The following is a 26,801-nucleotide window of genomic DNA, read 5'->3' on the forward strand; positions in this document are numbered from 1 at the left end:
CCGTTATCTGAGTAGACGACACGTGGTAAACCGTATCGTGGGAAGAATTCTCGAACCAACTGTTTGGCAGTAGTCGGGGCAGTGTAATCTGAAACCGGGTATGCCTCTGTCCAACGGGAAAGAGCACAGACAACTACGAGAACATATTTGAATCCTCGACATCGTTCCATCTGGATATAATCCATCTGGAGGACTTCAAAAGGGTGATCAGGAGGCTGAAATCCACCCTGTTCTACGGGAACGCTTTTTCCTGGGTTGAACTGACAACAGATCATACAGGTACGAACTTTTTGTTTAGCTGCTGCTCGTAAATGTTTATTGAACCAAATGTGTTGAATGCTGTCTAGCATAGCTTTTTCTCCTAGATGCGCTGGACTATGTACAGTGTTAATTATAACCTGGACCATTGAATCAGGAAGGAACCACACAGACTTTTCCTTCATCTTCCATCCTTGTTCCGTTTGGATCCCTCCTAATTCAGTCCATTTCTTTATTTCGTCTGGTGTAGCATGTGTCTGTATATCAATTACGTCAAGAGTAGGATCTTTAATCGTCATGCAATGTGTTGGCGTCAGGACTATTGTCTTTGTCATGTCGGATGTTTGAGTTTGAGCAGTCTGTTTAGCTGTTCTGTCAGCTAGATCATTGCCTTGAGCAATGATATCAGTAACTTTCGTATGAGCTTTACATTTCATAATTGATATTGCAGTGGGTAGATGTATTGCATCTAATAAGGCATGAATGAGGGGTCCGTGCTGAATGTGGGCACCGTGGGAAGTTAAATAACCTCTCTCTCGCCACAGCACGCCGAAGTCATGTACAACTCCGAATGCATAACGTGAATCAGTGTATATGTTGACTTTTTTATTTGTGGCTTGAATACAGGCTTGTGTCAGAGCGATGAGCTCTGCGGCTTGAGCTGACAAGGTATTTATGCAATTTGTTTCAATGATTTCAGTATCTGTTGTGACTGCGTAAGCGGCCACTAACTCTCCTGTACTTGTTCTCATACATGAACCATCTACATACAACGTCAGGTCTGGGTCTGACAATGGGACATCGGTTAAGTCTTGTCTGGGTTTCGTCGTGATTGTAATAACTTCAGTACAGTCATGGGCTAGTGGGTCTGTTCCGATTACAGGTAAAAGTGTGGCAGGATTCAATGTGTTACAACGTCTGATTTCTATGTGTGGCTGAAACAATGTTAATTCGTACCCTGTAAGTCTTGCTATAGTCAAGTGTTGTGTTTGCGTTCGATTCATGAGAACCTCTACTGCATGTGGTACTTGAATTGTCAATGGATGTCCTAACACTATGGCATCGCTTTGTCTGATTGCTAAAGCGGTTGCTGCCACTGATTTTAGGCATGCAGGCAAAGCCTGAGCTACGGGATCTAATGTACTAGAAAAATAAGCACATGGTTTGTGTGCTCCTGCTTGTTCCTGTGTGAGTACTGACAAGGCAGTACCTTCGCGTTCTGTAACAAAAAGTGTAAACTGTTTATTGTAACATGGTGTTGCTAAAACAGGTGCTTGGCATAAAGCTTTCTTTAGGCTTTCAAAAGCTTGTGTATGTTCCTGAGTCCAAGGGAGAACAGTCGATGTGGCTGCCTCCTGTGTTGTCAATTGAATGAGTGGTTTTGCTAGAAATGCATACTGAGGGATCCACTGCCTACAATATGAAGTGAGGCCTATGAAAGCCCGTACCTCCTTTTGTGTCTTGGGTATTGGCATGTTAGCTATTAACTGGATGCGGTCGGGTGTAAGCTGCCTTCCCTCCTTGGACAGCGAGTGTCCAAGATAAACAACTCGCTGGACACAGAATTGCAGCTTAGAAGGGGACACCTTGTGCCCCTTTTCGGCCAGAAATTGTAAAACTGTCAGTGATGCTTTCTCACATTCGGGTTCGCTTCTCGCGGTGATCAGCAGATCATCGACATATTGAAGCAAGGCAGTGTTAACTGGCATGTGGATACTGTCGAGTTCTCGTTTCAGTGCTTGGCTATAGATGCTGGGGCTTTCGGTAAATCCTTGAGGTGCGCGTGTGAATTTAAAGCTGCGTCCATTTAAACTGAATCCGAACAAGTATTGGCTTTCCGGATCTATTGGGACGCTGAAAAAAGCATTCTTGAGATCAATTACAGTAAAGAATGTTGCTTCGGAATCAATAGCTGTCAGTAATGACGAGATATCTGGGACCACAGGGAATTGTGGCACAATGCACTTGTTCAATTCGCGCAGATCAATAACCAGTCGATATACTGGCGGGGCCTTCGGATCTGTTCGTTTAAGAATCGGAATTATCGGTGAATTACATACATTGGAGTCTGTTTCCACAACCACTCCTTGGGCAATGAGCTCGTCAATGATTTGCAGTAAAGCCACTACAGCATCTGGTGGTAACTTGTATTGTCGCATCCGTGGTAGTACCACTCCTGCCTTTAGTGTAACTCGGTATGGTGTAATATTCATGCAACCAACATCAGTAGGGCCTTGTGCCCATAGATGTGTAGGTAAAGTCTGCAGTCGGGGATCCATGTCTCTGGACACATAGTGACCTTTAAAATCACGTAAAAACAATCTTACTCCTTCCGGAGAACAACATATTATAGCTCCTAGAGCTTTCAGTGTTTTTATACCTAACAAGTTTTCTGGACATGATTTAGTAAGCAATAAATCTGTAATTCGGGTCAAAGGTCCTATCGTAAGTGGAAGAGGCTGTGACACTTCATTAACAATAGGTTTTCCTGAAAAACCAAGGGAAATATTCTGTGAGCCTGAGAGGGGTGCCCCTGGAACTTCACTACGTTTTATAGTTGTTCGACTTGCCCCTGTATCGAGTAAAAATTTTCTGTCTTGGCCTAATAATTTACTATGTACATAAGGTCCTTCTTGGTCTACGGGGACCTCGATAAGGGGTAAGTCAACTTCCCTCTCTAGGCTTGTTCATGCGTATCGCTGATAATCAGGATAGTCATACTGTGCGGTCTGGTACAGTTGTCGTGTTGTGGTTTGGGTGGCAGCAACAGGCAGCGCTGGTGCAGCTGGCACAAACTGTATAGACTGTGGTGGAACTGGCATGGACTGTGCATGCTGCGGAGCTCCTTGTTCATTCTGATCCTGTCTAGGTGGCCGTGGTCTTTCTTTTGTATTACCTATGGCGATATTATGTTTCAAAACTGGACAATCGTGTACGTAATGACCTGGCTTTTTACAATAATTGCATGTCCCCTTTACAGGTCCTGTTGAATCACCGGAATGTGTCGTACCCTTTTTATGTCCTTCAGCTGGAACTGTCTGGGAGACTAACATTTTCATTTTCGTGTCTTTCATGCGTCTTTGTTCATGTTCTTGTTCCTCTCTAATTCTATTGTGATGGTACTGTAACATTTGTAACATTTGTGATGGAGTGTTACCTTGCCAGGTACTCTCGAATTTTAATACTCTATTCTTCACTTGAGGCAAGGAATTTTCTACTAATTTTGTCACAAACAGATGTGGGTATGATTCGCTACTTGCTTTTATGCCACTATTTATACCAAAACATTTTTCAAATCGGGCATAGAAATCACTAGTGTCTTCATCTTGCTTTTGTTTACAGGCTGAAATTGTACCCCAATCTTCCTTTTTTGTAGTTAATAAACGTGGCAGTACCTGTACTAGTAAACATGGTAGTGCTTTAGTTTTCTCCCCAAGTCCTGCTCCTGCAGTTCGGGCCTTTTCTTCTGCTTCTAATGCTGACCATTCTATCTTTTGGTCTCCCACCTCCCACTCTTTTTCCTTGAGTTTTTCATAAATGCCAGCGGGCATTAATACCTTTAATATTGTCATAATGTCGGGATAGGTATACTCTCCCATGAGTAACATGTCTTTAATTTCTCGGTGGAAACCCGCTGGGTCCTTGTCATGACTGGGTACCACTTTCTTCATTTGTAACAATTCTATTTTCGATATGGGCGTATATACAAATACGCGTTTAAACTCATTGTCCTCGCCTTTTATTGGGTGTACTTCTCGTAAGGGATTCTGTCTGTCCATGTAATACGTGGTTCTTTCCTTGATGGGCAATGAGACATGTTCTGGACATACAAAAAGAATGTACTGCTTTCTTGATTCTAGTATTTCTTTAATTAATTTAGTACCTGAACCTCTCCATCTATTCTTGAGTAATTCAGTCAGTATTTCAGGTAAGGGACCAGGATCTGAATGCTGACTTTGATATAGTATAAGGAGTTGTTGAATCATATAAATCCCAGCTAAACGCTGTTCATCTGGGGTGAGATTCAAACATGTGTGTGCTACTGTATCATCACCATATTTTCCGGGACTGTCAACCCAATGAACGGCTGACCTGGCTAATTCTTGTTCATCCATAGAATCGAGAAAATGATAACCCCTTCGTTCTCGGAGTAATTTGTCAGCGGCTTGGAACGAATGCTCGGGGGACCTTATATTTATTACAGGTGTTTGGAAATTCCTGTTATTATCTGGACATATCGGACGTATCGGGTCAATAAGACATCTAGTATTATTACAAGATCTTCCTCTACCTACATAGGCTATGGTGTCCGACTGTCCTGTGGGCAGTCCTGATCCTTCCTCCTCGCTTTGTTCGAACTGGTCTACCGCTAATCTTTCTTTGTGTAGGCGTTCTATTTCTTTACGGATCTTTCGGCACATGGCTATTATACAATTTTGCTTATCATGTCTCCCTTCTGATATATTCTGGCTCCATCTGGTAAGAGTTTGCATTACTTCCGGGTTTACCCCCGGTCGGTCTTGATTTCTGATCACGCAATTTATGAGGAAACGTAACAGTTCCCCCTGTATCTCCACTTTCTGGTATTCCATAGCTCTGTTAATACACTCAGAATCTCGCCCTGTTTGGACAAAATGATATATATTATCTAGATGTGTAGTCATTCCTGGTAACTTCCCTAAATACACTGCGGCTCGTCTGATACGTAATGACGCCATGATCATTTCGTCCTCTTTGCCGGGCACAGGGTCATATCTACAATCTATAAGAAGTTCCTTAAGCGTACGGACATTTATGAGTTTGGGGGTACGTGAATGTGCTGACTCTTGAAAGGTAAGTTTATTTATTCTGGGTGGCGTAGAAAAAATGTTGGTAGCGCCTCCCGTAGCTCCGTCTGGGGTATCGGGTGTGAAAGGATTCGTTGAACGCGATACCGCAACTATAGGTGTGGACACAGCTATAGAAGTAGCTGTGGGAGCAGATGTAGAAACAGATGTGCTTGCCGGGACTTGTGTCAGGATTTGTGGCTGTAGAGATACAGATACTGGATCTTGGCGTTGAACCTCCCTGGCAGGCGGTCTATGTGGGGCGGGATTAGCGTACTCGGGAACTGCGTCATCTAAATATGAGGAAAGAAAAACATCTTCTGCGGTTCTAGGATGCCCCTTAGGATGTACTTTTATTGGAAACAATGGGGGTGGCAAGTCTTTTGATATTTCCGGAGTAGCCTTAGGTAATCCCTCGGCCAGGAGGGGATACATACCATTCATAAGGGCATTTCTTTGTCTGTCTATTTGTTCTGATTTCACTCGTGTACCTTCTTCAATTAATAGATTTTCTCGGACTTTATTTGAATTCTCTCTATTTTTCTCTTCCTGTCGGAGTGCTTTTTCTGTACGTCTATGAGATTCTTTACGCCATAACTCAATGGCGTCTTTCTGTGACTGTCTGACTTTCCTTTTCCATAACTCCTCCTCTACTTTCATGATGCACTCTGCATCCCAGGTCCCAGCTGCGGGCCACCTCTGACTTTCTGGTAATTCCTTGGTGTAGTCTACCCATAAATTAAGAAATAATATGGCGTCTAAGCCATGTTTATGATACATGAAGTACCCTGGAGTGTCCCTAGGAGGAATAGGAACGGCTTCTTCGAGTACCCCTTTTCTTGTTGTGATCTGTCTTAATTTCGAAAAGAGCGGCATATTGAAAACTGATCTGATACTTGATTTTGAACAAACTTAATACAGTAAACACAATAATAAACAGTCATTCATACCACAATATGCAGAACGTACTTAAAACATTTAACATTTAACATTTAACTGAGCAACAATAATGATGACGATCTAAGGAAAACTTAATCACTAAACATAATACTCGACTTTAACTGAATTATTCTGAATTTATATACTTGATATACTAGATATACTGCTAAACAGTACAGATACACTGCTGAAACAGTGCAGACCGGATTTGTGTACCCAAACCCGTCTTGACCGGCACAACCTATGTGCACGTCAGAACGCCTCCCCAGTAATGGTACTCACCGGGTAGCTCGGAAACGGAAGGCCTCGGAAACTGAACTGAACTTGAACCGGACTGGACTCGACTCGAACACTTCGGAAACTGGACTCGACTCGGGACTTCGGAAAACTGGTGGGCCTCTGTATACCTCGGATCTTGCTCTCTCAGCTAGGCTCTGGTCGGGATACTTCGCACTTCTCACCGCCTCGTCTGGGTGTTGATCGCAGCCTCAGTCGCCCCCGCTTGACCGGAGGGAGATACAGGAAATCCTGCTGGTACGCGTTATTGTCCGTCCAGCTGTGGCAGGAGACCGGGCCTGCAACGCACCGCCGGCGCGTGAGATGAGAAAGTGTCCCTATTCGGGCGCCATTCATGTGGTAAATAATTTAATTACCGGGACTTAATTTGATACAGAAACATAATAAAATAGCTCAGTAAATAAGAGGCAGAATCCGTGGTATTAGAGGTTCGGAATGGGCTTTATTCCAATGGTCGATTATAATCGGTTGCTCCAAGTTCCATCACCACTAAGGTTCAGGAAGTGAAGTACATACGTTATTGACAATCAATTACTTTTATACAATAGGCATTACAATGAGGCAAATACAAGAGGCGTAACAATTGATAGTGGGAATAATATATTCATGCGTAGCAAAAATAGGCGTAACTGGGAGTGATTAAAGAACGTCATCAGATGTGATGTCATAATAGGGTGGTTCTATGAAAGAATTTCGCAATGTCAGCAGAAATACTTGGCAGAAATGCGCGCGCAGCAGCATGACGTGTGATTGACGTGCAACTAGGGGGTGAAGGGGACTTGACATTTAGCTCTACATGTGGCGACAGAAGTCTGAAGGGTCAAGTCAACCTAATCCCAAATCATATCTAACATCCTATGTTTAAAGAACTATGTTATCCAAAAGAGAGGTCTCTTAGAGTAGAATCTTATTCTATACTGACTATACTGACTGTTAGTGCGTGTACAAGCGTCTAGGTGTCTACACTAGATGCGTGGGTAGAAATCTTCCATAGTAATAGGGCTATGAATTACTTGCTTAAAGACAGAGAAGCCGGGCCTTTGCTCGGTAGCTGGAAGAATGTTTACCTAAACTACTAGACAGGAATGCATCGAGCAGGGAACGGAGCAGATAATTTCGAAGGTGAAATACAGTTTTTGGCAGGCAGCAAGCTGATGTCAGGCTTCGTGGGCCGCGCAGGGAATGAGACAAAGTTCATGGTCACAGATGCAGGCTCAGACTGGAGCTTTCAGAGGCAGAAGGCAAGAAGAGTTCGACGACAGAATCAGGGCCTACTTGCCTGGACTGTAAAATGGCATAAGTGAACCATATAAAGCCGGTGGCCTTTCATACTTAGGAATGGAATATCCGGCCTATTCATGGCGGATCTGAGAGAGGACAGGTTGACGGTGGACGCACATGTGTTTGCGTCTTCATAACTGGAACTGGAGGGGACATACATGTACTTGTGATTCATACATGAAACCGTTGGGGTCCAAGATAGGGGACATAACTGATCAGAAAAATCCATATTTCCACACCACTCCACACCACTCCATCCTACACTATTCCACTCTATGCCACTCAACTCCACGCTACCCAACTCTATACTACTCCACTCTATGCCACTCCATGCTATGCCACTCCACTCTATGCCTCCCTACTCTATAGTACTCGACTCTAAGCTATTCAACTCCACTCCATACCAGTCTACTGTCCATCACTCCACTCTATGTCGCTCCATTTTACACTATTTCACTCTTCGTCCTTTGACTCTATGCCACTCCACTTTCTGCTATTCCACTCTAAACCACTCCACTCCACTCCATTCTACACTATTCCACTCTATGCCACTTTGCTCAATGTCACTCAACTCCACGCTACCCAACTCTATACTACTCCACTCTATGCCACTCCATGCTATGCCACTCCACTCTATGCCTCCCTACTCTATACTACTCGACTCTAAGCTATTCAACTCCACTCCATACCAGTCTACTGTACACCACTCCACTCTACCAGACTCAAGTGGCACCATTCTACGCTATGCTATTCCATTCTATGCCACTCTGCTCTTTGCCATTCCACTCTATGCCACTCTACTCAACACTTTCTAACACTACACCACTCCACTCTACATCACTCCACTGTATTTCACTCCACTCTATGCCACTTCATCCTGTTGCCACTCCACTCTATGCTATTCCACTCTATGCTATTCCACTCTGTCATTCCGCTCTATCCCACTTCTCTCTATACCATTCTACTGTGCGCCACTCCACTCTACACTGTTCCACTGGACAGACTCAACTCTACACCACTCTACGACACTCCAGTCTACGCTATTCAATTCTTCACTACTCCACTCTATGCTATTCCACTCTATGCCACTACACTTTACTCCACTTCATGACACTCCACTGTACCTCACCACATTCGATTCCACTTCACTCTACACTATCCCACTCTACACCACTCCACTGTACTCTATGCCACTCCACTCTACACCATTCCACTATGTGCCAATTTTCTGTACGCCACTCGGGCCACTTCACTCTACACCACTCCTATTCCAGTGCATGCCACCTGACCATGCGCCACTCCACACTAGTCAACTCTATGTCACTCCACTCTATGCCACTCTACTGTACGCCATTCCACTTTATGATATGCCACTTCATATCGCTGTACGGTACTCCATTCTGCAAAACTCCTATTCCCCTGTATGCCACTTGACTCTATGCCACTCTAGGCTACTCCACTGTACACCACTCCACACTATTACCCTCTCTGTCACTTGACTCTACACCACTGTACTGTAGGCAACTCCATTCTACGCTAATCCACTCTACGCCTCTCCACTCTCCATCACCCATTCTACGCAACTAACAAAAGAATACTTTTATTTAATTTGTTAAAATCATAAAAGGGTGGAACATACCACCATGTGGTAGACAACGTCATTTAAAAGTGAACCACACCCCCATGTGCTGGGCAGCATTATACAAATGTACATGATGAGTGAAATCAGAAAGACAGTTTAAAAAGTTGGAACATGCCCCCGTGTGCTGGGTGACATTATGCAGGTGTACTTGCTAAATAAAACAGAAAAACTGTTTTTAAAAAGGGGACGGATAGCCCTCGCATTAGAAGATTGATGCCCAAAAACGACTGTTATGACAAAGATGCAGCAAGCGTTAAAACTTGTGTTTGTGTGAGCATGTCAGTGCTCTCAAATAGAGTGCTTAAAGTGACATAGAATAAAAGGGAAGAGGGAGGAAAGGAAACTGCAAGGATCGTCAAGAAAGGTCTGGGGCCGGCTGCAATATGTCCATATTTCCCAGTTCCTGATTTGCTGCAGCCTTCTTTTCGAGCTCTTGAGCTGCGAATGTCAGAAATGTAATTGTTTTGCAGGAAAGTTGGATCGAAGAGCCGCTGAAGTACTTTATCACGGCCGCTCTTCAGGTCCTGACTTGTGTTTCTCTTAGCATTGGCCTTAGAAGGATCTTCCTTAAATTGTGTAGGGCTGGGCAGGTACATAATAGATGTAATAGCGACTCTTCTCCTTTATCACAGAGGCGACAATCCAGAGATGGCCAAGTCTGTAGCCATTTTAGGGTGAGGACTTTGGTCCGGAACAACCCCAATCTCAGTAGACTTAGTTTCCTCTTATGGTGATCTCTGAAGCATTCTTGTAAGCAGGGTTGTTGTTTCAATTGTTTGTACGTTGGCATCACCATCCAGGTGTGACTTTTGCCAGCCACTAATGCTTTATCGGTTTGCAATGATACTTGTTTGATAGCTTTGTTAGTAATTTGTTTAAAAGCAAAGTATGACCTTGGTGAATGCCAAGCTTCCTCCAGGTTTAGCGAAAGTAGCGCTTGCTTAAAAATCTTACAAGTGGAATATTTTGCCTAGCCTGTTTTTCAACCTCCTCCCAACAGTGATAAGGTAGCGTTTTGTCTTCAGCTGCCCTCATTCGCAAGTAATATTTGTCCAAGACACCTTGTCTGGCCTGTGTTTGGTTTGTTAGTCCGTATTTCAGATGTATTTGCGCTTGGGAAATATGACGCAGAATTGAGAACAATTTTTTGAACAATCTTGACTGAGCAAGATTTAGCGTTTTAGAGTCCTTGGTGTCCATCATTTCAGAGCCATATGTAATGGAGGGCAGACATTTTGCTGCTACCACCTTTAGAAGGTGACTAGTTGAACATTCGCTTAGTTTTTTCTGTATGGTTTTGAAGGCGAATTGTAGTTGTTTTGATTTAGTTTTGCCACGGTCTAAGTGATATTTGAATATTGATTGCCGATCTAGTAGAACGCCAAGGTATTGATATTCATCCACCTGTTCTAGGGTGCTGGAATTTATCCTCCAAACAAATTTTGATCATTTTTTGCAAGTGCTGGAAAAGCATAGGACGTTGTTTTTTTGTGGTTTATTGTTAAATGAGCGTTTGAGATATACAGCGCAAGTTGTGAAATCAGCCGTTGCAAGCCAAGAGGAGTTTGGGAAAGTAGCATGATATAGTCCGCATATTGCAGGCTCGCTATTGAAGTTTTTCCCAGTTTCGGTGGGTCACCCTGGATTATACGAAGGTTGTTCTCTAGGTCGGCAGTATAGATGTTAAATAGGCTGGGCGCCAACACGCATCCGTGCTTTAGCCCTTTTGCAGTTAGAAATTTCTTTGTTAGGCGCCGACCATCCCCTCTTTTTATTTGGACTCAGGTGTGCAAGTATAAGTTGATGATTGCGCCAAATAGGTCGGGGGGCACCCCAAGCTTTCATTTTGGCCCATAGTTTGACTCTTGAAACTTTATCAAAAGCTGTTTTATCTAGAAAGCATCCACTCTACACTATTCCAATCTACATCACTCCACCCCACTCCATATCTACACCACTCCACATCTCTTGATGCTGTTCCACTCTATGCACTCCACTCTATACCACTCAACTCTATGCCACTCCACTCCACTCTATGCCACTCCATGCCATTCCACACTATTCAACTCTATGCCACTCCACTCTATGCCACTCCACTCTACTCCACTCCACTCTCTGCCACTCAACTCTATTAAACTCCATCCTGTGACTGGAGTTCGTAATCCCTTAAAAAATAAAAGACAAAAGGCATTTGGCAAAACTGGAACAGTCTGTATATTTAAACAGTCTGAGTACTGTCTCAATTTACAATCAGTATGTGTTCTTCTTCAACTGTAACGTCCTGGCTTTCTCGGGGTTGGGACAAACAGACGACGGACCAGAGAAATGGAGGTTTAAGGATGATTTAATAAACAGATAAACAACTACAGACAACAAAGTATACCGGTACTGGAATCACCAGTTAAAGTACGATACCCATTCACAGCTCGTCTAACCGTCCTCCGCATGCACACCGGACCCGGTATGCTCCAACGGAGGGCACAGTGCTAAGCAGTGGCCGACAATGCCACTCGACCGCTGTGGAGGGTAGTTCCAAGGTTGTGGAATCTACGGGGGGCACGTGGGAGTCACCCGGCCGGGCTCTCTACCACCTGGGAACAGCCACTCTACCAGTATCCCCCAGAGTACTGCCACAACACAAAGACGCTGGGAACACCTCCTAGTGTGTGTCTCTTGTATCCGGGTTTAAGTGATGATACCCAAGGTGGCGCAGAGAATGGATGGGAGCAGCCACTCTACCTATCCCAGTTCTCCTACGAGTGTCGATGGCTAAGACGCGGAAACACCTCCTGGATAGCGTCTTAGCTCTAAGCGTGTGTTTACCCAAGGAACGAGGGTTGGGAGCTTCGGCTCGCACCGACCTCGTTTTCTCCAAATTGTCAGGCCGTTGGGAGCTTCGGCTCTACCAACGGGACTTGTGCCCAATGACGTTGAATACGGCTCTCAGAACGGGACAGGACACGGGCAGGAAGCACACGCCAGCACCTCTCCTCCGCTCCTTAGAATGTTCCTTCCGCCGCTCAACTCACCAACGGGTCCGTGTACCTCAACCAGGTACTCCGGAAAAGATCAGAATATCCGACGCCGAGTCCCAGTGATCTTCTCCTTAAGTAGTACTCTCGGCGTTGTATAACCATGACTCTTGAGTTGCATAACATGAAAACTAGGCGTTACCCTTGGTGTTATGTAACCAGAACTCTTGAGTTGCATAACATGAAAACTAGGCGTTTCCCTTGGTGTTATGTAACCAGAACTCTTGAGTGGCATAAGGCAATTGTTGCCGGAGGGCATTCTGGGAGTTGTAGTCCGCTCTCCTCCATGCGCACCAGGTTCACGGAAGTGGCATCGTGGGAGGGAATCCATGTGCGGGAGGGGATTCCTGACAGTACATCCCCCTCCCATCAGCGCCCCCCATCAGGACCAGCACAGTAAGGATATCGACGATGGAACGACGATACCAGACGAGGAGCGTGAACCCCCGCCGCAGGTTCCCATGACTGCTCCTCGGGTCCGTGCCCCTTCCATGCCACCAGATACCATAGTTTGCCCCTGCGCCACTTGGAATCCAAGATACCAGCCACCTCGTACTCCACCTCCGAATCCACAGTCACCGACACTGGCGTACGAGGCCTCACCGCGTTCGCGGGTTTCAAGAGGGAAACGTGGAACACGGGATGGATCCGCAGGGACTGGGGCAGGCACACTTTCACGTTTACCGGGCTGATGCATCGAAGGATCCTATATGGGCCCATGAAGCGGGGATGGAACACGCTACTTTTCTTGAATGTCATGTGCCGTGTAGAGACCCAGACGTAATCTCCAGGTTTGTAGACCGGTCCAGGCCTTCTCCTCCTATCAGAAAAGGCTTTATACGTGGCCTTAGCCCCCTCCAGGGCAACTCGAGAACTCATCAAGGCCTCCTTGATGCGGGCCACCCTCTTGGCTGTTGTCGGCAATCTGTCTTCCCTGACCGGGTGCAGAAACGGCAAGAACCGGGGATGATGGCCGTAGTTACTAAAAAAAGGGGAGGCCTTGGTGGAACAATGTGTGGCGTTGTTGTACGCGATTTCCGCGATCCAAAGTAGGTCCACCCACTCATCCTTCCCTTGCTCTACAAAACAACGTAGATATTGTTTGAGCGACTGGTTCAGGCGCTCCGTCTGGCCGTCCGTCTGCGGGTGATAACTCGTGGACATGGCAGACTTGACGTGTAACGCCGAACACCAAGTTTTCCAGAAGTGCGACGTGAACTGAGACCCCCTGTCCGACACGATCACGTTGGGTAGGCCATGTAGTCTCACTACATTCTTCAATAACAACGACGCCAGCTCTCCTGCCGAAGGTACCTGTTTGCAAGCGAGGAAGTGCCCCATCTTCGTGAGATAGTCCACCACCACCAGTATGGCCGTCTTTCCTTGATCCTTTGGTAGCCCGACAATGAAGTCTAAGGATATGTTTTTCCAGGGTTTGGTCGGTGTAGGAAGGGGTTGGAGGAGTCCTTGCGATCTTCTGTGGTCCGATTTCATGGATGCGCAAACGGTACATGATGAACACCAATTCCGGACATCTGTTCTCATGGCAGGCCACCAGAACTGCCGTCCTAGGCTCGCTACCGTCTTTTCGACACCCAGATGGCCGGCACAGGGAGACACGTGGCACCAGGTGAAGGCCTGTTTTCGAAGCCTAGGCGTGGGTAACAACATACATCGTCCTTTCACTGGAATCCCGTCCTTCATCTGCCACTCCTTGTGACTGCGAAGCCACCTCCGCCACATGAAGGTATGGGTCCCCTTCTGGACCCCCCTGAGGAACGTCTGTGGTTGAATCACCCCTATCACAACTCCTGGAGGGATGATGGAATGTTCGGCAACCGGATGCGGATCCCTGCCATTCGATTGCCTCGAAAGCGCGTCCGCTTTCCTGTTCTCCGTACCGGGTCGGTATGTGATGTGGAAATTGAAACCGGAGAAAAAGATCATCCACCTCATTTGACGGGGAGACAAATGCCGCGCCGCCGTCAGAAACTGGAGGTTTCTGTGGTCCGTATACACTGTAACCACGTGTCTGGCTCCCATTAACAAATGCCTCCACTCAGCAAATGCGTCCTTTATTGCGAGTAGTTCCTTCTCCGCAATATGGTAATTGCGTTCCGCGTCGTTCAATTTACGAGACATGTACGCCACAGGATGGAGAAAACCCGACACCTCATTCCTCTGAGATAGAATGGCACCCAGCGCCACATCAGAGGCGTCTGCTTCTACCACATAGGGTAATTCCGGATTCGAGTGAGCTAGCACCGGGGCAGTGCTGAAGGCCTTCTTGACGGCCACAAATGCTTTTTGTGCTTCCGGTCCCCACACGAACTCCTGAGACTTCCTTAGTAGTTGCGTGATCGGGGCAACCAAACCAGAAAACCCCTCAATAAAACGCCTATAAAAGTTGGCGAAGCCTATGAAGCTCTGGACTTCCTTTACTCCTCGGGGCACCGGCCACTCCTCCACCGCTCTGATCTTGCGTTCCGCCATCTCCTGTCCGTTGGGGCTCAGCATCACCCCAAGGAATTCCACTGTTGTGACGTGGAAGTCACATTTGCTGAGTTTGCAGTATAGCATGTTTTCCCTCAATTTTTTGAGAACCGCGGATACGTGCTGTACGTGTTCTTCCTCTGAGTTGGAGTAGATGAGTATGTCGTCTATGTAAACGACCACGTAGATATCCAATACCTCCCGGAACACCTCATTGAGGAAGTATTGGAAGGCGGCAGGGGCATTGCATAGTCCGAACGGCATGACGAGGTACTCAAAGAGCCCGAACCTGGTCTTAAAGGCGGTTTTCCATTCGTCGCCGTCCCTCATGCGCACAAGATGGTATGCCCCCTTGAGATCAAGCTTTGTGTATATTTGGGCCTTTTTTACCTGTTCCAGGAGAACGCTTATGAGAGGCAGGGGGTACCGGTTTTTTATGGTTATCGCGTTCAAGGCCCTAAAGTCCACGCAGGCCCTCAATTCGCCATTCGCTTTCGGAATGAAAAAGAGAGGCGATGCGGCAGGGGATTTCGACGGCCTGATGAACCCCAGCCCTAGTAACTTATCCAAATATCCCCGTAGATGTACGTTTTCGGGTTCTGTGAGCGCATACAGTCTGCCGCTGGGAACGCTAGCCCCCGGAACCAGGTCGATTTGGCAGTCGAACGGTCTATGTGGAGGGAGCACCTCCGCTCGGATTTCATCGAAGACGTCCCCGAAACTGTGATACACTCTGGGCAGCTTTACGTCCTGTTCTGCTGCCGTGGCGACCGTGTGACCTTCGCCTACCTCACCTTCGTGGGGGTCCTGCCGCATGCCGCACCATTGTTCACAAAACGGGGAAGTCATCTCAATGTGATGCGTAGGCCAATCCACCGTTGGGTTATGTTTTTGGAGCCAGGGTAGACCCAATATGACCCCGTACTGCGGGGCTCTGATTATGCTAAAATCGATACGTTCGTTATGCAGTTTTCCGAACCTCACCGGTATTTCTCCTGTGTGCTGTCCGATAGGTCCGGTCACCAGACTTCTCCCATCCACTGCATACACCTCCTCTGGTATCTGTTTGGGAAGGAGAGTGAGACCCAGTCTCCGTGCTTCATTGTAGTCCATGAACATGCCCGTGGCTCCTGAATCAATCATGGCTACCACAGGTATGCACTGGTCCTGCACTCCTACGTGTAAGGTAATAAACAAATGTCTTCGCCCTTTTTGATTCGGGCTCAACATGGAAGGGATGTGGGTGTGACTCCAAGATGCTCCTTCCCTAGACCCGGAGTCCCTCAGTTTTCCGCCGGTGCGTCCACCACTGCTGTCACCGTTTTGTTTGCTCGGTATCGTGAGGTTTTTGGCTTGGCTGGACACTCGCGTACATAGTGCCCCTTTTTCCCGCAGTAAAGGCAAAGGCCTTGCTTGCGGCGTGATTCTTTTTCAGTGGCTGTAAGGCTCGCCCTTATAGCTCCTATGTCCATGGGTTCCGTCCTGGTGGAGGAGTTGGTCTCAGGGCCACCCATCGAAACATACAATGGCAGCGCTTTCCCTTTCCTCTTGTGATCGCCCTTTCTTTCGTTCAATCTATGGTCTACCCGTAGCACCAGGTTGATCAAGCCTTCACATGTCTTGGGTTGGGGGTCGATTTGTGCTACCACATCTTTGAGCTCTTCGCTCAAGCCCTGGTGAAACAGCGCGGTTTGTTTGGCTATGGGCCACTTGGTTTCAGCCACTAACCTTTGAAAAGCATTAAGGTACTGCACCAGATCATTGTTGCCTTGCCTCAGCTCCAACATCTCTCGATCGGCAGTATACGAGTCCGCCCTTCGATCAAACACCTTCAAGAATTCCTCGCGGAAGGCTTCCCAATCACATAGGATAGGGTCGTCCCTGCTCACCAGTGGGACTGCCCATTGCGCCGCGTTCCCAGCAAGATACGAGATCAGAAAGGCCACTCTGGCTTGGCTGGTAGGAAAGGCCTTTGGTTTGCAGGACAGATGCAGTGCTACTTGAGTGAGGAATACCTGCACTGTGTTGGGGTCTCCGCTGTACCTCTCTGGTGTCGCCAAAGGAATGGCTACGGGCATCTCTACCACAACCGCAGGAGCCGTGGCCGTGTTAGCGGCACCCGCCTGTAGCGGATCGTTCTGCAGAGCGTCCATTCTAGCCTTAACGTCTGCTGTTTCCTGTCTGGAAGCGGTGAGCTCGATTTGCATCGCGGCTAAGACGGCCAACACATCCTCAATCGTGGCCATGTCGTTCGCCCAACCAGGAGATAGTTATGGAAGAGGTCGGATATTATGTAACGTCCTGGCTTTCTCGGGGTTGGGACAAACAGACGACGGACCAGAGAAATGGAGGTTTAAGGATGATTTAATAAACAGATAAACAACTACAGACAACAAAGTATACCGGTACTGGAATCACCAGTTAAAGTACGATACCCATTCACAGCTCGTCTAACCGTCCTCCGCATGCACACCGGACCCGGTATGCTCCAACGGAGGGCACAGTGCTAAGCAGTGGCCGACAATGCCACTCGACAAGGCCACTCGACCGCTGTGAAGGGTAGTTCCAAGGTTGTGGAATCTACGGGGGGCACGTGGGAGTCACCCGGCCGGGCTCTCTACCACCTGGGAACAGAATGGGACAGGACACGGGCAGGAAGCACACGCCAGCACCTCTCCTCCGCTCCTTAGAATGTTCCTTCCGCCGCTCAACTCACCAACGGGTCCGTGTACCTCAACCAGGTACTCCGGAAAAGATCAGAATATCCGACGCCGAGTCCCAGTGATCTTCTCCTTAAGTAGTACTCTCGGCGTTGTATAACCATGACTCTTGAGTTGCATAACATGAAAACTAGGCGCTCCCCTTGGTGTTATGCAACCAGAACTCTTGAGTTGCATAACATGAAAACTAGGCGTTACCCTTGGTGTTATGTAACCAGAACTCTTGAGTTGCATAACATGAAAACTAGGCGTTTCCCTTGGTGTTATGTAACCAGAACTCTTGAGTGGCATAAGGCAATTGTTGCCGGAGGGCATTCTGGGAGTTGTAGTCCGCTCTCCTCCATGCGCACCAGGTTCACGGAAGTGGCATCGTGGGAGGGAATCCATGTGCGGGAGGGGATTCCTGACATCAACACAAAACATGATAGGATATAAAAGGTTCCGGTGTGCCATGTATGGTGAGAAATGTTGGTTGCTGCCTTTGGAGTCGTAAATTAATTGTCTAATGGTTACCACAGGTTGGTCTCCACTATTTGTGAACATAATGTGGCCAGTGGATTAGGTGTCTAGATGTCCGCTTTGGGGAGCGCTGGATCTTTGTGTGTGCTTGGTCCAGATTGGGTATGTGTTCCTAACTCGTGTTATCTGACATTTTATGGTGTTTTAGGAGCCTTGGTCTCAGGGCCTGCTTGACTACATATTTGCAAGTCATGGCTGATGTGGACTTCACAATGGGCAATTATGTTAATAAGGACAAGATTTAATTTTCATTCATGAATGCATTGATTTCCAGATTGACATTCCCACCTCTTGTTGATTCTGTTTCTTCAACTACTCTACCTAGCTCATGTATTTTTACAGCTATTTTATTTGGGGTCTGTTGTTCCTTAAGCTCACTTTTAACAACAACTACCTTCCAATTTACCTGCATTCTTTCCTGTTTGAAGACTGTGTTTCTTAAGCAGGTGATCCCTAGTTGTGTAACCCAACATACAAATAGCAACATAATGATAAACTGGATATCCATCGTGGAAGCCAGGAGAACCAATTTGAAAACCTCTCCTGCTCAGGGGCACCTCCCTCTTCTCATATGTTTCTTTGTCGATTGTGCAGTGCTTGAATGGCAAGCATCAGTGTCCCATTGTCCATGTCATTCCTGAAAGGAATGTACAGCAATCTGCCCCGATTTCAGTGCAGACCACTCCCCTCATTGGGGTCATTAAGTCCAGTACATATCGGTGCTGCATTACCATGAGGCGGATTGCTTGTATTTCTTCTTTGATAGAATTGAGGCTGAACTCCATGCTGTCCCTTATTTTGAGCATCTCCTGCTGGGTTATTTGTAACCAGCGGGCATTTGCTATTGTTTGCAGGGTGAAGAAGGGTATAGAACCCCTACCCCCAGCTGTGCTTCTGTGAACAGTCTAAATTGTCCTGGAATGTCTTTCAACTGTGCCCAGCACAAAAAGTGTGCAGATCTCCTTTTGCGAGCTTGGTACAAAGTTGTCTTTGTCCTTAAAGGGTGCTGGCACACGTTTCTCAAGGAATGACCACGGTCGGGGTGTCCTTGGGAACCAAAGAACACAGCACCCTCAATTTGGTAACAAGCTGAGTTTAAGCATAATCACCGCACTGCCAGTAGTAGTCCATCAGTGTGAAGGTGCCCCATTGCATATACGTAATATATGGTATCACTCCGCAGGGATGCATCGTATTTACAAGAATACGGTGCACCCCTGTATCGACACTAAAAAAGCTGTCTAGTTCCAATGCAGACCCCCTTGAGCCAAGGTGCAAGAGTGCCTTCATTGCAGGAGATGTCCCTCCCTGCACATAAACAATCAATAAAGGTCACTTGCTCCTATGTGTGCTACAGAATACAGCACTCACAGAAAGAGCAATTAACAATGAGAAATAAAAGTATTTCTCTTTGTTACACCACTCTAACGCTTGCTTTTCAACTGGGTTAGATTTTGGCGCTTCCTTAGATTTATAGATCCTTGTCAATCTGGGACAGCGTGAAAAATGGTGCAATGCCCACAGCAAACCCCATTGCACGCCCCTTTCATGCAGATATCTGTGTCAAAGAGCACCATATTTAAAAAACAGTGTTAAGCCACGCAAGGTGGCTTAGTGCCGCTTTGTAAATATGGAGCAGGGCATTGCACCACCATAGCATTGGAAAAAGTGACACTCCGGTGGCACAATGCACTTGTAAATATGCCCCACAGTGTTCATTTCCATACAATCAGGAATTGTCCTTTACCTTCTAACCAAGTGTCTCCACCCACCTCAGAGTCCCATATTTCCTGACATGGGGTGGTCATACTTTCATTCACCCTCCCCCATGCAACATATTCTCCTTTTTATCCCCGAGCTGGACAGCCCTACAAATGCATTCCATTTTAGGAGACCATTTGTCGTTTAAGAAGAGCACCCAGGTTAGGCTGCGTGACAGTCTCAGTCCATAGATGGATGTTGGAGCAGACGTATTTGTGCACTGAGTTGGGGGTTTTGTCACCTCCAAAAATCTGTTCTTCAGAAACTCATGTGGCCATGTGATATCTTCCCGTATGTGGACCTTTCTATGCATCCTGTCCAGATCAGTTTAGATATCAGTTGGTACAGATAGGATGAACAGAGCTGTTAGGTTTGTGTCATATCGGGCTATGTTTACAACTACCCTGTGTGGTTCTATCTTGTAGGGTTGGATCTTGGCCCTTATTATACATAAGTAGAGGTGCATTAGGAATTTTGCTTTCTCGGGGCCTACTCCTTGGGACAAGTAAAGCCTGTCTGCACCTACCACATGTGGGATTACTAAACAGACATAATATAACCTAGCTAATGCTTGGGAGCCGACTGTGATCATGTGCTTCTACCATGAGTTATGCAAAAGGGCACTGTTCAGTGCATGTGGGTTGCTGGTGTTCAGTTTTGTATAATTGTAGATAACGCACAAGAGATCCCTACACAGGCACTGTAGTTTCCTTCTAGTGAACTTCTTTTGACTTAGCAGTTCCTTGGTAGTACTCAAGTGTGGGACTATTCACAGTAGGCAATTCGTACATAACCATCTAAATATACATAACCTATGTTGCAACACTGGCGTTCTAGGTATGGGTCTCCTTAGAGTTGTCTGCAGTCCTCCGGTGGCTGTGTTTCTTCTGACCAGTTCATGAAAGTTTCTAGTTTTTAGTTCTAGGGACATAAGGAAGGGCTTGACTGCACATTAGAACAGTGCACCCACACACTTTTCCACTCCTCTTAGAGGGCCATGGGTGTGAAGCAAACCTCTCGCTGTAGGCCGTGGTTTTTTTCCTCCTTCCATTTGCACACGGTCATGAATGTTATTTTTTCCTTGGGACATGGGGGTTGTTGACAAGTTAGCGTTGGTACACTTCTTTGTCCTTGAGGCTACCTCTTTTTGAATAAGAACATTGTTGACTGTTAATTCAGCTTAGCTACATATGTTCCGTTCTCAATAGTTTTGGAGAAGCTGTATTTTACCAAAGGGGTGAGGTTTCAGAAGGTGGCCCCTGTTGGATACATTTTTCAGTAATTAGGGGAGTAAGGGTGATTACTATAAGCTAGACAGATTTTATTTTTGTAAGCCATTGAAACTCTCTTTACCTACTAGGGTGTTTTCAGACCTTCCCTGAGCTTTTGGCTCTGGGTGGTCAGATCAGTGTTAGGTATGTTGTGGACCACTCCCATGAGTTCAGGGAGGGATAGGATTGTAGCTTTAGTAGGGTTCCATGTGGGTCACTAGTTTTTTCAAAAACGCCTAGTCCGGTGCATACATATAAGCGCAGTTGTTGTGCAGCTCCTTTCCGAGGCAATGTTCGTGCAGAGGGCTACTTTTTTTTATATTCCCCCGTTACGCTAGCTGCGAGTTATTTATTCAGTTCTTGTATGTTTGTTACATGTGCCAGAAACGTGGGAAGAGGGGGCCTGTTGCCATTTGCCCCAAAAACAAATGTTTATGTTTGCGCATTTCCCTGTTTGGGCACGTGGTGTGCTACGTGGCCCTCCCTTGCGGCATCAGATACCTGGCTTTGGCTGATCTCAACCTCACCTTCTTATCTGGAATCTTCTTTTTGGGCTAATTTGTGACATTTTTCTTTTAGTTTGCGAATTTCCTTGAGTCGCATAATTCATTTCTTCCCTTGCCATGCGGGGAAATAGTCAGAGGCTGCTCTTTGGCCCCCTTCTCCTCCATACTGCCACCGTGGGGTCAGAAGTCAGGGCGACTTTTTTCTTGGATTGTACGTGCAAAGTTGGAGCAATATGAGTGGACTATGCTTGGAATGGGGGTGAACCTGGAATGGTGGACCCTGTGCCCTGCGCTCCATCTGGAGTCAGGCTAGAGGATTGGAAGCCTTCATCCCTGGCACCCACCTCTCCCTCAGACACAACACCTCTTTCTATCAGCATTTCTGGTGGGCCTGCTGCCCCTAACCTTTGACTGGTATTAATTGAGCTCCTCAGGTTAGATACCGTCATTGATCGCCTAACGAAATTGGTCCTCATCTTGTCGATCTCTGGAAGGGTGAAAGGTCGAGTGAACCCCCAACTGGAGTCTCGAGCTCATCATTATGATGTGGCTTCTTAGTTTTTTACTCTGACGTGTGGGGTCTGTGAAGTTTTAGGGTTGTATCATCCCAGGTGCAAGAAGTACTATCATAATCCACCTCCCTGGATCTCAGGTGATTCCAATGGGGTGGCAACGCTAGTTCCCGAATCCCCTCCAGATGTGCCCTTAGTGTACAGAAGGAAACACTGTACCGCTGACAATGAAAGGCTCCATGTGGGGGCAGATGGGTGGCTTTCACAAGGCCACAAACTCTTGAATGTCCTGGTATTCTTTGGGTAGTTTGAGGTTTTCTGTACCTTGGACCAAGGCGCAATGCAGATGTATTTTAATAGTCAAGAGAGGTGAGCTGTGGTAGGAATCCTGACAAGAGCATTGTTCCTGTCACCATGGATGGCTTTGTTTATAACTGAAAGGGAGGCCTCCATAGTCTTCTATAGCATTCGGGGTGCTATCGGGACTATACACCATGAAGAAGACATTAAGCATGGACATGATGCCAAAAAATGGGGTCCTTCCGGCTTAGTGATTGGAACGCGTCCCATTAGACTTTGGCTGGAAGAGCTGGGTGTCTGTTTTTTAAACAGATTTCTAGATTCTGTTCCACACCACTCATCAGACTGCCCTGACCCTGGGGTGTGGCCAGTAAACCCCTGCCCTGGGGGATTAGCAGCAGAGTGGTGTCTGTTTTTGTTGGCCCCTTAGACAACCTGATTATTCTGAGCTTCCATGGCATGACTATGTCTTTGTGTGGATACCCGATTGACACAGCCAACACCAGGCCTAAATTCCGAGATGCAAGCAAAATGTGCGGACCCTCAATTCTGTCTATTAGTCCATTCTGATCTGATATAACCTTTAGGGAGATGGGGTAGGAGGTTGCTGGTTGTCTTTAGCATCGGAGGGGAACAACTGGGGGTTAAGTCGGTGGGATTATTATTACCTGTCTTCAGTTACTGGGGGGTGTATTTAACTGCGACTTTTGGCTCTGTGGTTGGATGAAGGTGCTACCTTCCACACCAGTTGTAGCCCCAGTCCCTGTTGTGCTGGGCTCCCTATATGTGGTTGCTGCTGCCACATGTTCGCCCAATTACTTGTTCCCTGCTGCAGTTGTGTGGCGCAAGGCGGACCACCCTGCAGCTTAGTGTAAGATATGCCGTGATTATCCTGTGCTTGGTACCGAGGAGGAACATTAACCATATCCTGTCACTTTGGGCTTTGTACCGGCTGGCCCTTCTTCTTTTCAACCTCTGCTGCCTTTGTTGCTCATGGCATGCCTTTGTCCGGCATGCCTCTACCAGGTGATCCTACCTACAGCAATAAAAGCCCTCTGGTTATGGCCAGCCTTTCTGGCCTCTACTACCATAACCTGTTAATGTTCCTGGACTACCTGTTTGGAACCCTCGAAAGTTTTCTGAGTGGAGCACTGTGGCCACCACTTCTCCCTCGAAGGCAGACTTTTTCAGCATATGCTGCTCTAATTTTGCTGTGCCTCTTTGGATCTGCTCCTGCTTCTCTCTATCCTTTTCTTGCTTTTTCTTATAGTAGTGGTGTATATGAGCTTGTATTTCCTGCCACGGTTTGGTATCTAAACCAACTACGTTGTCCAGTTCACTCTGTATCTCGGTGAGCAACCCTCTCTTCAAAATATTATCAAAAAATGTGACTTGTAGATTCATGTTGGCCCACGGCTGTCCGGTTTCCTGTCCCTATCTTTTCCTCATTCTATTTAGGAAATTGTTTATGCTTTCCTCTGGCTTCATGATCTCTGCCATTAGCCCTCCTACATCTGGGCAGTAAGGGAATATTTCTCTCAGGGTGGTCCATATCTTGTTCCTGTGCATATTAAAAGCGGCCCGTCATGCTGGGTGTTTGTTAGCCTGATTGCTGGAATGCAATCTTGTGTGAATAATGTGTTTGCCTGCTCCTCAATATTACCTATTGCTAGGTTGATAACTGTGGTGTTTTTCTCAAAGCATCTAATTCATTTCCCTGCACCATCCAACAATGGCAGTAACTTTGTTCTCAATCCCTCTTTGTCCATCTGGGCTCATAGCATGTATATAATGCCCACCACACCCTTCTGCAGTAACAGGTACATTCTCATTACAGGTGATGGGTTTCTACTCAACGTAGCTCTCCCATCTTGCGAGGCATTGCTGCATGTATTGGAAGTTCCAACTGGGTTTCCCCTTCATGCCTGATGCAACCCTCTGCTACTGCCATGTCCTTTGGCTCAAACGATCCTTCCCTTGGGCAATACCTGTCATATTGCCCCCTCTCCTCTTTATAATCTTCTAATAATTTGAAAGCAGGTACACAAAAGTCTTGCCTTCCTTTTTAGCTATTATCTCCATCGGGGATTAGTTTATCTTTATCATCCACCTGTGTGGAGCAGGGCATATCCTCGTTACTGCTTCCCTCGTGTGTATGCACAGGCCGGATGGCGTGGCTCTAAGCCCTGCTAGTAGTCTTTCATCTACCTCTGATTCTTTCCAGCGCTGCGCCCTGTACCTGGCCCACTTCCCTCATGTATAAAGCATGCTATTGGGTACTCTTGCTCTGGCTCCTGCTCCTTCCCTCTCGAACATCAGCTCACACCTCTCTTCCTCACGTCATCTGGCCTGTCTCTTTTGCTCTGAGCTACACGCTGCTTTAGTTGGGTTGGCTTCGCCTTCAAATTCACTCTCCCTTTCCTCATTGGTTACCTGTGCAATCTCTGTAGACCCACCTTCGTCATTCGTTCCTGGGGGACTGCAGCTCCATTCCTCTCCAGAGCTTGCTGAATCGCTATCAAGAACCACCACAAACTTTCTTGACACTCATTGACGCTCATTTGAACCAGTGGGAGTGTGTCTTTTACTTGCCTTTTAGGTGTCATGTGTTGAGCATTGTGGACGGGGAGTCAAGCTTTTGGGTACCTTCCCTAGGGACTTGGGCTGTGCTGGCGGCATCTAGTCTTGCTTGCTTTTTGTTTTCTTAGGCTTAGATCGTACCGTCCTTTTCTCTGTGGGGGGCTCGTCGGCTTCTACTATTGTTGGATTTGAATATCCTAATGCAGGAGGAGCTGGTGTGAGTACATCCATCCCTGCATATGGTGTGGGATGTGCTGACGCCTTGCTTCCTATCGGCATTGTGGGGCTATCAGTTTTAGCTTCTTCAAAGATGGTCCATAATTCTAACATTGACTCTCTTTTGTTTTTATTTTGTCCTTCATATTTAGTCTTTTTATGTGTTTTAATACGTTCAATTATAAGCAGTTAAATGGCAATTGACAGAAAAAGTTACTTTGTCAAAAAATGAGTACGCTCTCAGGATATGTTATGCTCAAAAAAGAGAAGACCTGTGTGAACTCATTCCTAAGTGATCTGGAAAGTCTGCCAATATCTGCTCCTAAAGAAAGGTGGTAATCATAGAAACCATATCGTAATAACTCAGGAATTCCCGGCCCCTCTTGGCCACACAGAACTTACGCCCAGTTTACTGGGTCCAATTTTTTCCCTATGTCTGAATTCCAACTTTTTAAATGCTCAGGATCCACCAGTTAAAGTTTATTTATATTTAGGAAAATGTTATTTATTATTTCCATACAAATCAAACTTAAAGTACACAAACATTCGAAATTCTGAAGTCATAGTTTTATCTTACATTTATAATTCATGCACCACCTTCAAGTTACTATAACTTTATTTATTCTTTCTATATAAACCAAATTTAAACTAAACAAAGATTAGAAAATCGACAGTTATAACTAGTTAGACATTAAATTCATATTTTACGCTCCACCTTGAAATTACTATAACTTGTGCATCTCCATACACAATGTTGTTAACTTGCTAGACATAGTTTATGAACTAGGACTCGCCACTCTACCATGCAGTGGTCTCACAAATTATGTCGTTTGAGGTATCATAAATGTGGTTATGAATGCTATGATATCAAATGGCATCAGTTATGTAATATAAAAGGGTATATGCAGTGCATCGTAAAGGCATTAAAAAGTACAACAAATTTAATTTAACTATAGCATAGACGAGTGAATGATCTTGCTAAATATGATAGGATTGTAATTTGCCCCGCTGGCAAGGGGGGACAATGTTTTTATTTTGCCTAGAGATATGTACATTGAGGAAGCTAACCGCAAGCTGCATGACAACTCATGCTATGAAGTCATTGCAAGAGTGAGGTACACTGGTAGGGTAGTCACCTACTAGGAACAGTTAGAGGGATGGAGAGAAGGGACTCTTAGAACTGGAGGAGTATCAACAATCGAGGATAGAACACCCATGTATGCCTGTATTTTATCTCCTATCTAGGGTTCATAAAAACAACTAGGCACCCAATGCGGCTCATTATCTCAACCATTGGCAGCACCTTAGGAAACACCTCTAAATATTGTGATTTCTACCTCAGAGATTTTCTTACGTCTTCCTTTCTTTCAGGGACTCCAAAGAGTTTCTCAGCAAGATTGCGGGTATCAAATGGGCAGAAGACTTTTTGTTGGTGTCCCTTGATATATGCTCTCTCTTTACAACTAAGAAATTGGGTTACTGGTTGGGGGGAAGAAACCCTATTCAAGTTGCAACCACAATCCTTGTCAGGGTGAAGTCCCAAGCAAACCCCAAATTAACCTGTGTTCAATTCTCTGGTAACTTGGCACAGAGCAGTCAGGCTTAACTTAGAGGCAATGTGTAAAGGATTTGTGCAAGACTCCGAACA

Source organism: Triturus cristatus, chromosome 6 (assembly GCF_964204655.1).
Source record: "Triturus cristatus chromosome 6, aTriCri1.1, whole genome shotgun sequence".
NCBI lineage: Eukaryota > Metazoa > Chordata > Amphibia > Caudata > Salamandridae > Triturus > Triturus cristatus.